This window comes from Rhinopithecus roxellana, chromosome 5 (assembly GCF_007565055.1).
Source record: "Rhinopithecus roxellana isolate Shanxi Qingling chromosome 5, ASM756505v1, whole genome shotgun sequence".
Taxonomy (NCBI): Eukaryota; Metazoa; Chordata; class Mammalia; order Primates; family Cercopithecidae; genus Rhinopithecus; species Rhinopithecus roxellana.
In genome coordinates, this window is record NC_044553.1 from 88526340 (window position 1) to 88533635 (window position 7296).

Genomic DNA, 7296 nt, shown 5'->3' on the forward strand with positions numbered 1-7296 from the left:
CAAACTTCATGTTCAAGCAACATAAAACTGCTTGTCACCACCTTCACCCTCCTCCACACACATCCAGCATACTTCATGAATTTCTTACCTCCCCTCCAGTTTTACTCATACCGATAAGTTCTTTGGGTCTGAACCTCCCACGTATCATTTAAAAATCAGTTTATCAACTCCTGTAGAAAGCCTTTGTAACACCTTCCTCTCCCACTATTTTAGGTTTTGATCTCGTGTATTATTTCTTTATTTTGCACTTTTTACACTGTATTTTAATAATCAGAACAGCTACATAAAGTAGGCATTAAAGCACAAACTAACCAGACTGCCTGGGTTCAAATTCTGGCTCTGCCACTTATTGTGTGACCTTGAGTAGGTTGCTTAGTCAATTTGTGCTTCACTTCTGTCATCTAAGAAGGGATGGTAATCCTTTCTACCTCTTAAGAGTTATTGTTAAGTAGTATCTCTCATGGAGTAAATGCTAAATAAGAATTGGTTATAATTATGTGTTGGTCTCCCCCACGAGATTGTGAACAACTTTGAGACAAGGATTTTGGCTTTTTCATTTCTCTGGAATATTAAGTATTCAGTAAATGTTACTTAACGAATAACTGGTGAGGCAGCTCTATGATGATGGGAGGGATTACCCAGTTTCCTTCTTTGGGCAGATTCTATACATTTTTTTTTTCTTCAGACGAAGTCTTGCTCTGTCGCCTAGGCTGGAGTGCAGTGGCGCAATCTCAGTTCACTGCAAGCTCCGCTTCCCAGGTTCACACCATTCTCCTGCCTCAGCCTCCCGAGCAGCTGGGGACTACAGGCGCCCACCACCATGACCACACCTGGCTAATTTTTTTCTGTATTTTTAGTAGAGACGGGAGTTTCACCATGCTGGCCAGGTTGGTCTCGATCTCCTGACCTTGTGATCCGCCTGTCTCAGCCTCCCAAAGTGCTAGGATTATAGGCGTGAGCCACCACGCCCAGCCAGATCCTACACATTTTTTAAAAAATTGTATTGTTTCCAATTTTGTGACGCCAGTTTTAATTCAAACCAAAATCCTGAAAACATCACAATCATATAATTAAACTTCAACAAAATGAAACCAATAAAAAGTATCATAAAATGTATGTTCATTCTAAGAAACTTAACTCTTATTTTTAAGCCTTAAGATTCCCCCTCATCCCAAATAACCTAATACCCCAAAAGCCTTGCCATTTCACACATGCTGTTCCTTTCCTTAGAACCTTTTCAATGTCTAGCTCACCCTGTTTGGGAAGTTTTTTTTCTTTTCTTTTCTTTTTTTTTTTGAGACAGGGTCTGGCTCTGTCATCCAGGCTGGAGTGCAATGGGGCAATTTCGGCTCACTGCAACCTCTGCCTCCCAGGCTCAAGCGTTTCTCCCACCTCAGTCTCTCGAATAGCTGGGAGTTAGCACCACGCCCAGCTAACTTTTGTGTTGTTTGTAGAGACAGGGTTTCGCCATGTTGGCCACGCTGGTCTCAAACTCCTGAGATCAAACAATCCACCTGCCTAGGCCTCCCAAGGTGCTGGGATTACAGGGGACAGTCATTGTGCCTGGCCTCTTTGGGAAGTTTTTTCTGATCTTAGGGTGAGGCAGATGCCTCTCTTCTGTGCTGCCAAAACAGCCTATACATACAACTATATGGTACCAATAATGCATCATCCAAACTGTGATGCTCTATTACCACACTTAAGGCAGGTATTGCAATTATCTGGCTCCCCTGCTTTACTGTAAGCTCCTTGACACCAGGGCAGTATCTCATTCATTACTAAATGTCTGACATTTAGTTGATATTTGATGAGTTTTTGAATGAATACATGTTTAAACACAGAAGTTTTATTTTGCTTATCAATTTTTTGTTTATTTCAATCATGGCAACTTTTATACAGTAGTTGAAAATTTACAAAGCATTTTCCCATATATTAATACAACTGATCTCACAACCACCCTGAGATAGGTATTTTTATTATTCTCATTTTGTAAATGAAACAGGTTCAGTGGTTGACTTCCCCGAAACTGCTTATCTTCTAAGTAGAAGCTGAGACTCTTGATTCAAAGCCCTAAGTTTCAGTTTGTGTAAACCAGACAACACTCTTCTAAATATGACTATTAGCTGAAGTGCCCCTTTGGAACATTCTAAGCCTCCCTGAGTCACCTTTTTCACGAATCTAAAAGCTCTCATCATTCTCTCACTGCCCCATCTTGCAGGAAGAAGGTCCTGTCCCTTCCCTAAATCCCCTTCCATCTGCTAACTCCCCACTGTTCACCAGAGCATGCCTCTTCTAATACTTCAAAGTGGGGATGGAGCTCTTCAGTTATCTCTAAAAAGGACTGCATGCATCTCATATAGACAAAAGAAAATCTGGTTAATAATTCTTTAATCTTCACATTTTATTTTGAAAACATTTTAAATTCAAAGACAGAGTAGTATAAAAACCACCCATGTCCCCAACAGCCTCAAATAACTGATGTTGTAATTAACTTTCTATGTACTATTTTGGGGCTCTGTTTTTAGATCATCATCAACTTCTTCACAGTTCATTCTTTTTTTTTTTTTTTTTTTTTTTTTTGAGGCGGAGTCTCGCTCTGTCGCCCAGGCTGGAGTGCAGTGGCCCGATCTCAGCTCACTGCAAGCTCCGCCTCCTGGGTTTACGCCATTCTCCTGCCTCAGCCTCCCAAGTAGCTGGGACTATAGGCGCCCGCCACCTAGCCCAGCTAGTTTTTTTTTTTTTTTTTTTTTTTTGTATTTTTAGTAGAGACGGGGTTTCACCATGTTAGCCAGGATGGTCTCGATCTCCTGACCTTGTGATCCGCCCGTCTCGGCCTCCCAAAGTGCTGGGATTACAGGCTTGAGCCACCGCACCCGGCCTCTTCACAGTTCATTCTTAAATACACATCTAAGGAGTGAGTCCCTGCCGCTTCCTCCCCAATATCAGTCTCTTCCATGCCACATCTGAAAACAGCAGTCATTGACCCTTCTTTCTTCTAATTTCCTTTCCATATGTTCAGCATGCAATCTTTGGTGCTGATCAAGAGGACCCCATCGTATATCAGCATAGGGATATACTGGCAATGGTCTTCATGGCAAGTATACCTACTCCTTCCTAATTATAAATTATGAAACTATAAAGCTGAGGGTTTGCTTTTGATGTGTTTGGCTGCTGTAAATCAATCCATCAGAGGCTGGGCAACACCATTACCATAAACATAGTATGAAAAATAGCCCACCATGATACGGTAAATATTTAATAAGGACAAACCTAAAATAGCAGCCCAGTTACTTAATCAAATAATTTTAAATCAGCCCAATGCAAAACACTCCCCTTTCCTTTACTTGGCAATTCTTACCAACCTGAGTAATGTGAATAGAGAACATGAGTCCATGAATCACCACAGGCCATCCCCAGGCAGAGTGAGGCACACACAGCAGCACAGCTGTAATCAGGTTTTAAACAAGGAATTGACTGTACACAGTGATTATCTCTGGGGAGTGGGAGTCAAAATGACTTTCATTTTTGTATTTTATGTACTTCAATACAGGCTGAATTTTTACAAAGAGCATGGATTTTATAATAAAAAATTACTTACATTTTGAGAAAAAAGACATGAATAACCCTTAATTTGGTTCACATAAGAATATGCGAAAAAACAATTTCACCATTTTAGCATGACATACTAGCACGGAAGAAAATGTCAGGAGAAAACATTCTGTAGAGACCAAAGTGACCTCTCAAGAAGATGTTTCTCAAATATATCTCAATTTTTTGGGAAGACAACAGATTGCAGCTTATTAACAAAAATCTACGGGAATTTTTCTGTATTTCTGTACCAACAGTTACCTCCCCTTTGCACCAGAAGGTGAAGAGCAAAGGCTTAGTGCTTTTCCCGACTAGAGAGCAAGTCTGAAAGCAGGTACTTCTTTTCTCCTGCACATTAGAAAGGGAAATGATGCTACAAATAAAACGAGATACTCTTAAAAAGGTCCATGAACTATATCTTCCCCAGAGCCTGGCAAAAGAGAATGAGGAAGCAGTACAAAAATTTAGAAGTGTTAAAGTGAGATCAAAGCACAAGGTCAAGAGCAAGTGGCTGTGACTGTGCTCATGCCCTGCTAAGGCCCTAAGAGAAACCCTAAGGTTTCTCTTTTCTCTGACAATGATACACCAGTCCTTTCCCCACAAAAAAACCAAAAAAGTAGGCCATCATATTAGGAGTGGGAAGAATAGAAAGGCTTCAGGAAAGACTGCTCAACCCGAGTTATTCAATACCATGAAAATGTGGTATTTTTTTTTTTTTTTTTTTTTTTTTGAGGCGGAGTCTCGCTCTGTCGCCCGGACTGGAGTGCAGTGGCCGGATCTCAGCTCACTGCAAGCTCCGCCTCCCGGGTTTACGCCATTCTCCTGCCTCAGCCTCCCGAGTAGCTGGGACTACAGGCTCCCGCCACCTCGCCCGGCTAGTTTTTTGTATTTTTTAGTAGAGACGGGGTTTCACCGTGTTAGCCAGGATGGTCTCGATCTCCTGACCTCGTGATCCGCCCGTCTCGGCCTCCCAAAGTGCTGGGATTACAGGCTTGAGCCACCGCGCCCGGCCTGAAAATGTGGTATTAATGGAGAAAGCCTGCTCATAAAATGAATGTAAGAGGTTAACTGAAGGCTCTACTGTAGACGTTGTGTTTACTAACCTTTGTAAAACCATTTCACCTCCACTATGCTTCAGTTTCCTGGTTTTTGTTGCTGTTGTTGTTTGTTTTTTGGAGAGGGAGTCTCACTCTTGTTGCCCAGGCTGGAGTGCAGTGGCGCCATCTCCACTCACTGCAACCTCCGCCTCCCGGGTTCAAGCGATTCTCCTGCATCCGCCTTCTCAGTAGCTGGGATTACAGGCACCCGCCACCACGCCAGGCTAAATTTTGTACTTTTAGGAGAAATGGGGTTTCGCCATGTTGGCCAGGCTGGTCTTGAACTCCTGACCTCGGGTGATCCACCCGCCTCAGCATTTGGGATTACAGGCGTGCGCCACTGCGCCCGGCCCAGTTTCCTGTTTCTTTAAGAGGAGTAAGCCCCTTTGTAGCTCCCAAAGTCATCCAGTTATTATTGAGACTTTATTAGATATCCAGCAAGTGATTCAAAAGCAAAGTTTTGAGGTTCTGAGCAAATGATGGCCAGCCATCATTCAAGTCTCATCTTTTTGTACTCAATTTTCCCCGTTTCTCCACATCATATCTATTTGCACTGATAACAGTTCATGGAATCTAATTTCTCCGTTTCAAAGAAGACTGATTGCTCTGTAGATTACGAGAACTGCATCCTTCACCAAATCTGCTTCAGAGTGCCTCCAACTTCAACTCAAGACACTGATCCTAGGTTGCCTCAAAAAGCCTCGGGCCATTCCTTGGGTTCGAGTGTCAAAGGGAACACTGTTCTTCTAGTGATACATACCGTATGGAAATACACTAACACCAATGAAGGATCTGCGTGCACCGCCACACTGAAACTCGATTTAAGAACATTATCACACACATACAAATGTCCTATCCCCGGAAAACGTCAAGGATTTTCATCAACCTCTTCCTGATGCGCCCAATTTAGAAAATGTCATGTCAACCCTTCAGATCATGTACACGCGTTGCTTAGGTAGAAAGGGAGACTGGGTGGGGTGGCTGAGCTCAGACCTTGCCTACATAGTTTAGTAGTAAACGACTCCCGATCTGCATCCAACATATTTACCGAACTTCTAGTAAGCGCCCACCGCTGCAAGCGAAATCACTTCCTTCCCAGGAAACAGATCTTTTCCACTTAAAATTCCCCAACTCAGACCTTCCACTTTTTACTGAACAAAAAGCGTGTGTGCCTGCGAGAGGGGGTGGGAAACAGCGTAGCAAGAATTTGCACGGCTCTTACGCCTCCTCCCTCGGAGCGCGCCCAAGTCTGCAGCCTCGGGCTCCGGGACACTTCCCCTCCCACCCGCCGCGGAGCCGCAGCTGTAAGTTGAGAGAAGCGGGCTCCAGGCACGTCAATCAACCGGGTTCTCCCGCCTCCCGTCTACACCTCCCCTCCCCCCTCGAAAAAAATAAAGGCAGAGAAAGAAAGAAAAGAAGGTAACTAATTTGGGAACTAGTCTCCGTAAGGGCTTTGCCTCCGACTCAGGGAGGCCGCACGCCCGGGACCTGACGCGCCGGCAACAAGCAGGCGGCCTGGCAGCCGCCCGTCACCGGGTCCTTGCAACGCGTCCGCCGCGCTCCGGCTCCCCGCACGGGTCGGCGCCGCTCTGGCCCCGCACTCCGCCAGGCCCGCGGCCCGTCGCCCTCCGGCCCGGGCCAAAGTTGCGCAAATAGCCCCACAACTGGCAAATACTTACCGGCCGCAGCAGGAACCAGAGCTGCGGAGATTTTAGGGAGTTTAAGGCAAATCAGCCACGGCAAAGGCGGGCGGAGGCGAAGGGGCCGCGAGCTGCAGTGGCAGTGGCGGCGGCGCGCGGCGCTCGGCGCTCGGGTTGGGCTGCGCGGAGAGGCTCTGGCTCTGCCAGGGACTGTGCTGCAACAAAGGACTTCCGCTGCCGCACAGCCGCGCCTGCCGCACCGCACTGAGCCGGCCCCGCTTACGCGGCGACTCCGGGTCTGCCCACCAGTTCGCTGCGGCGTCCGCCAGCCTTCCCCTCCCTCTCGCCCGCCCACCCACTCTGCCGCTGGCTGCTAGGGGCACCCGCGGTCGCCTGTTTGTTGCAACAAGTTTCTGCGTCGGGCTCCGAGGAGGCTGGCGCAACCCGCACCGCGGGGGCCGTCGCGGCAGCGGCGGCTTGACCACCCCTCTCGCCCCTCTCTCAAGGGTAGGCTCGGGACCTCCTCCTCCTCCTGTTTGCACAGCTGGATGTGACGGGGCTCCTCCCGACTCCCCAGGGCAGGATGCGCGGCTGTTTTCCCACTCTGTCCAGATGTCAGACCCCTGCCCCGTTGGGCCCAGCAGCTGGGCCGTCCCTCGCGGCCCGCCTCGAGTGCTTCAGCAACCTCGCTCTGTCCCGTCGGTTCAGGGTCGTCTAGTCCCCGCGCTCCCCCCACCCCACCTTCCGTGGGCCTGTCCGCCTCTGGCCCTGAGTCACTTCCCTCGCCATGCCCCACCTCGCCCAGTCAGCCTCTCCACCCAGGCTCCCGCGGCTCGGCCTCCCTGGCCCCGCGCCCTCATCCCTTCCCCAGCGAACACGCGGGCGCATCCTTCCCCACCCCCACCTTCACCCCAGAACTGAGGGGGTGCCTGTGCTTTTGCACACCCTGGGGAAAGTCCCGGGGTCACGCG

At 47.8% G+C, this 7296-nt stretch overlaps 1 protein-coding gene across 3 annotated transcripts in view; it reads right to left on the reverse strand.

Annotated features, from left to right (window-relative positions):
- The window catches only part of ZBTB1 (zinc finger and BTB domain containing 1), a 28896-nt gene extending 21842 nt beyond the window's left edge, over positions 1-7054 (reverse strand). The window contains exon 1 of one of the 3 annotated variants that reach the window (XM_010383697.2): positions 6365-7054. The gene's annotated coding sequence lies outside the window, so the exon portion shown is untranslated. Of the gene's footprint in view, positions 1-4691; positions 4784-6364 lie in introns of those variants that run through there. The other 2 variants (XM_010383696.2, XM_030930519.1) reach the window with 2 other exon arrangements.
- Between the last annotated feature and the right edge of the window lie 242 nt (positions 7055-7296).